This window comes from Rhinolophus sinicus, chromosome 17, assembly GCF_057876585.1.
Source record: "Rhinolophus sinicus isolate RSI-liver-muscle chromosome 17, RSI-T2T, whole genome shotgun sequence".
NCBI classification, from domain to species: domain Eukaryota; kingdom Metazoa; phylum Chordata; class Mammalia; order Chiroptera; family Rhinolophidae; genus Rhinolophus; species Rhinolophus sinicus.
In genome coordinates, this window is record NC_142517.1 from 156,065,664 (window position 1) to 156,071,663 (window position 6,000).

The following is a 6,000-nucleotide window of genomic DNA, read 5'->3' on the forward strand; positions in this document are numbered from 1 at the left end:
AATATGACAAAGCATAATAACAACATTACATCTTTGCTTTTTGTGTCTATTTACACAAAATTGTGTAAATTGTGGGGGTGTTTGAGGTGTGTGGCTGACATACTCTATGGTGGTCCCCCATGATTTCTGTCCCGTAGGATTCACACCTTTGTGTAATCCATGCCCTCCCCCACACCTGTTACCAGCACCTGCTTCTCACCAATGAGTATGGCAAAGGTAATGAAGTGTCACTCTTATGATATTACCTTTGTATAAGATTGTGTCTTGCTGGCAGACTACTGTAGAGACTCTCCATGCTGGCTTGATGAAATAAGCCCAGGGAAAGCCCATGTGTCAAGGAACTGGGGGTGGCCTGTAGGAACTGCAGGTGGCCGCTAGGAGCTGATAGCAACTTCCCCACCACCACTGCCCCCGCTGACATCCAACTAGGGCCCTCAGTCCCACAACTACAAGAAAGTGATTGTGCCACCAACCTGAATGAACACAAAAGCAGATTCTTCCCCAGTTCATCCCCCAAACGAGAACAAAGCTCAATTGACACCTTGCTTGCAGCCTTGTGAGAGACCCTAAGGAACGGACCCAACTAAGCCATGCCCAGACTCCATACTCACAGAAACTGTGGGAAAATAAACATGTGCTGTTTTAAGCCACCAAGGTTGTGGTAATTCATTGCACAGCAAGAGATAACTTATATAAGGTGTTAGGTTATAAAGAGGCTATAAAGATAACTAGCCCCCACAGGAAGGAAGGAAGGAAGGAAGGAAGGAAGGAAGGAAGGAAGGGAGGGAGGGAGGGAGGGAGGGAGGGAGGGAGGAAGGAAGGAAGGAAAGAAGGAAAGGAGTTATAGCCACAGAGTTAAAGTTTCTTGATTTTATTTTAGGCTTACTTTGGTGATTTTAAAATCAGTATAGAAAACACCCAAAGAAATTATAACAATTTGTTTTTTATATATCAAACATCAAATAAATAGCAAATAGCAGATCTTTATCTCACCTGGGAAAGAATGTAAGAAATTTAGGCAAATTTATAGCGGTGAATTCCATGAACACATAAGACTAGAAAAGTTTTTAAGAACTTTTCTATACTCATAAGAAAAAGTATACTCATAAGAACTTATAAGAACTTTTTTCTTATGAGTATAGAAAAGTTCTTATCTATACTCATCTTCAAGGAAGGCTTTACCTAAACCCTCTCAAACATATGACAGTGATGATGACGACATGAATATTATGAGCTTCTACTTATTGTCAGACAGAATAGGAAGAAACTGATTTTTATGGAGCACCTACAATTGTCCATATATTGTACTGCAAACTAAAATAAAATTATATTAAATAATAAGCCTTTCACAAGAAGCCACAAATATTATTTTCTCCCATTTACATACACGCACCCATGCACATATAGAGACACATGGAGAGAAAGTACCTGTCAAAGTCAACCAGCAAATAAGTTGTGAACTTGTGATTCAAACCCTTATTTAACAGTTCTCATTATCTGGAAATTCCCCCAAATAATCCGATTTCCAACTATCATGCCATATTTTAAGTCCAAGGATGCTACATCCTGATTTACTCCAATTATTTTATACTACAAAAACAGTAAATACGCTATTGGGAAAAGATGTAAAAAGGCAATTCACAGAAAAGAACTCCAAAAGGTTAATAGTTATATAGTAGAGTGAAATGCAAATCAAAATGAGATATCCCTTTATACTCATCGGATTGGTAAAAATTAGAACTTCCAAAAATGTGAAGTGCTGTTAAGACTTCGAAACCTTTGTATGAGGTTAATGGCCATTTAGAACTGATGAGATTAGTTTGTAACATTTGAAGAAATTTTGCATGTTTATACCCAAGGCCCAGCACTAGACTCTGCTACTTAGTTTGTAGAAGCTAGCAGCTGGTGTCCACTTAGATTTTTATTAGGGGAATAAATAAGCGAAATGTGTCTGGTGCATACTGTGGAATAACAGGCAGTGGCTAGAAGCAATGAATTAGTACGTATAGCACCATCTTAAATATACAGTTAAGTGAATAAAATGTACAGCAGAGAATAAGATCCATACAGTACCACTTATATACATCAAAACATATACAAAACAAGTTCATATATTTTTCAAAGATATTTACATATTCAACAAGATACATTAAACTCATTAAAATGGGTTGCCTGTAGGGGAGGGAAAAAATGGAATGAGGGTTGTGGGGGGTAATTAAGAACAAATTAAAAAATAAAAATAAAAAACATATGAAGGAAATCAAAAGAGGGACCTTGACCAGACTGATGATTGCTCATTATGAACTGAAAGGTATGATTAACTTATATCTCAGGTCTCTCAAAAGACAACTAAAAATGCTATGGAATAAAGCTCTGTTATCATTGGCTTAAAGAGCGACGATGACCTGGGCTATCTGAATTAGAAAATATGGGTGCGCAACCTTTTATTTGGAAGAGGAGCGGCATCAGGATACAGCCCTCTCAAGGGCTGAGGGAAATAGAGGAAATTTTTTCCAAAAATAGAATGGGTAATTTCTTAGAATTGTACTTGGAGAAAACATGATGATGAATGTTTTGGCAAGGTGTTAGAACTTGTGCATCAGTCTTGTCTTAATGGAAAATAATCTGTTTGACAAAATCATTCTATTTGAGCAGAGCAATCTTGTGGTAGATCATTACTCTGTATAAACAGCCAAGAGAGCCTTTTAGCCTGGATTTCATGGCACATGCCACTCATGTGCTGTCCAACAAGGGCTATGGACCTGCACTCTCTGGTCCGTGTGGATACCCAACTCAACAGGCAGGGCACACCAATGGAGTTTTTTCTTTTTTTAAAATCCTGGTCAATGTGATTTCACAAGGAAGAAATTACTAGGCATAGCTGATATATTCCTTCCCAAGCAATCACACAATTGTGACATTCCTTAGACATCAGGTTCAGAACATATTTTCAGTCTAGTATTTTAGAACTCACTTAGGAAGTTAGAAATTATAAATGAGTGAATAAATAAATAAAGTCAAACCAAACAAACAAAATAGAAAATACAGGATACATGTCCCTGTCTTAAATATAATTATCACCCTTAGCTACAAATATGAGGAAGTATGTCCCACAATAAATGTTAATACTTAGCTGAAAATGATTTTTGCTCATTTTGGTAGCAGATAGATGGAGGAAAAAGAAAAACATGGTGAATAATGAAGTACTTCATTTATTCATCCTCTGGGGACTGTCAATAGTACTGAACTTCAACACATTTGCAAACTCAATCTGCCTTTTATCGGTATCTTTCTCCCCAGTCTTTTGTCACTTCTTTCTGCCCTGATTTTTTTTTTTAACCTGTTCTACCCTTCCTTGACCTATCCCCCTGCCTACCACAGTCATGTCATCTCCTGAGGGGTAACGTGGGGGTCCATGGGCTTTATGACAACCACATAACAGAAGTTATTTTCTCCTTACTTCTGGGTGTGTGTACCCAACTCAAATACGCAAGAGAAAATCTAAAAGCTTAGTGGCATCCAAAATAGGGAATTCATTCTGTTCAAAATTATTTTAAATCAAATTATCATGCTTTTATTAGGATTTTTCTGTCTACTAATAGGTAGATATGCCCCATTTGGAGTTCATAGTTCCATTTCATTCTATGAGGTGGTCAACCAAAATACCAGATAGAATTTTAGTAGTACCTATTTCATGGTGCAGCTCTTGTATTTTACTACAGAATTCAAAATGTTTTTTTTTTCTTTTCTCTCTTTACTTACTCCAAAATTTTCATAGGCTAATAAAATTTGAATCGTATTTTGTTCTAGTTATGTCAACAGCAAAGTTTAGCATCGGAAGGAACAAATGTTACTTAATCTGAAGGGAAATGAATAAAACTTCTCAGTTTTTTTTCTTTTAGAATGCCACACTCCAGATATATACTTGTAGAGTAAGCCTCATGAATGAGGCTATGTCTACACACTTAGCAGCCAGCTGAATTGTAACAAAATAACAGTGACCAACTTTGGACTGGAAGTCCTCTGAAGTTGAACTATCAGTATGGCCAACAGTACCTAAACTTTGACTTGCAACCATAAGCCTTTCAAAACACCAAATAGAGTGCGCTATTCTTAGCAGGTACTCTATAAATAGCAGTGCACTGTTTCCATTCCTTTAATCCTCAAAATAGTCTTAACTCATAGATATTTCTATCTCACATTTAAGAATAAAAGAAAACTAATAAGAATTACTTGGTCCCACTTGGTCACTGTGAGAAATGTATCTGTCTACCCAGGCCGGTTACAGAAGCTCAGTGATACCTGAATGGGTCTGCATTCTCCCAACCTAGAGGCTCCTTTAAGCACCAGCCACCATCCCTCTTTTCAGAAGTGCAGGTGTTAGAGTTTAGGAAGGATTGGGTGGGATGGGCTCTGCACTAGTCATGCACTGCCAATTCAATCACATGACGATCAGAGGACAGCCTGAGGACAACTGAATGCCTACAGGAGTAACTCTCAGTATGTACGCACGGTTAGAGAGCACACAAGGAGAGCAACACTTAAAGGTCTGAAAAGCATAAACTCTAGTATGCCTGGATCTGGCAATCACAATCACACACTAATCCAACAATGTTTTACATCAGTATTAATGGAAGCTCCTTTTTCAAGTGTGCACAGGTTATTTTCCTGAAAGGAATGAAAATTGCTAGAAGATTGTCTTCTAATTCCTATCTTAATTTCTCTAATATTATTAAATAATAATCTACAGTCAATCCTGATGTCACAGTGAGACAATATTTCAGTGTAAATCTAACATTTCATTACACCCTGAAACCACAGATATATCACACATTTCATGTAATGGATAGTCCCCAGAGAAAGAACCCCATTCCTTAAAAAGTGACAAAGCATTTAAGCATAGCTCTAAGCAGTAACATTCAGACTAGGCTCACCAACAAGTGATAGGTGACAATTTTCAATGAAGAAAACTATCAAATATAATGTAATCAGTTCACCATTTGGGGCAGAAATAAAATAAACCATATTTGATACATTCTGTGATACTATAAAAACTTTTAAATATAGCAAATGCAAAAAGAAATGTATGTATATCTACATTTTTTTTCCTGATAATACATGTACATACAAATTAGGAGACATATACTGGCAATTAAAATTTAAAGTAATTTTAAGATTTAAGAGTGCCCAGTAGAAAGCCAATTTTAAAGTATAATATGGCAAAAATTAAAACATCTATAGCTCATTAAATTCAAGAAGAACATCATCGTTACATTTTCCTCCTTAAAGGTCAACAATTAATCCATGTTATCGTAATTCATTTTGTAATTCATCTCAATTTCATACTTGCAAGATTAACTTGTCTGCAACTTCCCTTTGATACTCTAGAACTCCAAATTCTTCCCAGGCTTCTGAAAATATTGCTATTTTCTCCTCCTTGATGTATAGGAGAAGTTGCTTTTAAAAATAAACACATGTGAAACATGAGTTTGCATTCAGTTATACACTATCTTGGTTCAAACTGGGAGCAGATGGAGGGTAGTATACTCACAAAAAGGTAACTGTCATGCAGAGTCTTCAATTAGTTCATTTTATATTTTCTTTCCTTTTTTCTCCTTAATGAATGAGAGGAAAATAAATCTTTGGCATTCCAAGGGAGTGATTCTGAAGGGTAACCTCCATGAGATCACCTAGGTGAACAGCTGTCCGACAGCATTGCAATAAAGTAAGCAATGAGGTTATTCCAAAGACCAGCTGAAAAGCCCCAGGTTCCATCAGTGGCCATGATTGAGGCTCGCCATGACTTGGACGCTGCAGCTGAAACCTCAAAGACTTATGCACCGAGCAACAATGAAGATACTGTATAATCAAGTAGGATTACAGCAAAAAAACAAAACAAAAAACAAAACAACAACGCAAAGTGCTTTCAGGTCATAAGGGATGATTATCACAAGGAAAAAGAAGTAACTGTTGGATCTAAAAGACAACCAGAGAAAAAAT

At 36.8% G+C, this 6,000-nt stretch overlaps 1 protein-coding gene across 1 annotated transcript in view; it reads right to left on the minus strand.

Moving 5' to 3' along the window:
- Positions 1-5,746, minus strand: part of GALNT3 (polypeptide N-acetylgalactosaminyltransferase 3) — a 92,402-nt gene extending 86,656 nt beyond the window's left edge. Inside the window, exon 1 of the mRNA XM_074337299.2 lies at positions 5,552-5,746. The gene's annotated coding sequence lies outside the window, so the exon portion shown is untranslated. The remainder of the gene's footprint in view (positions 1-5,551) is intronic.
- Positions 5,747-6,000: the final 254 nt, after the last annotated feature.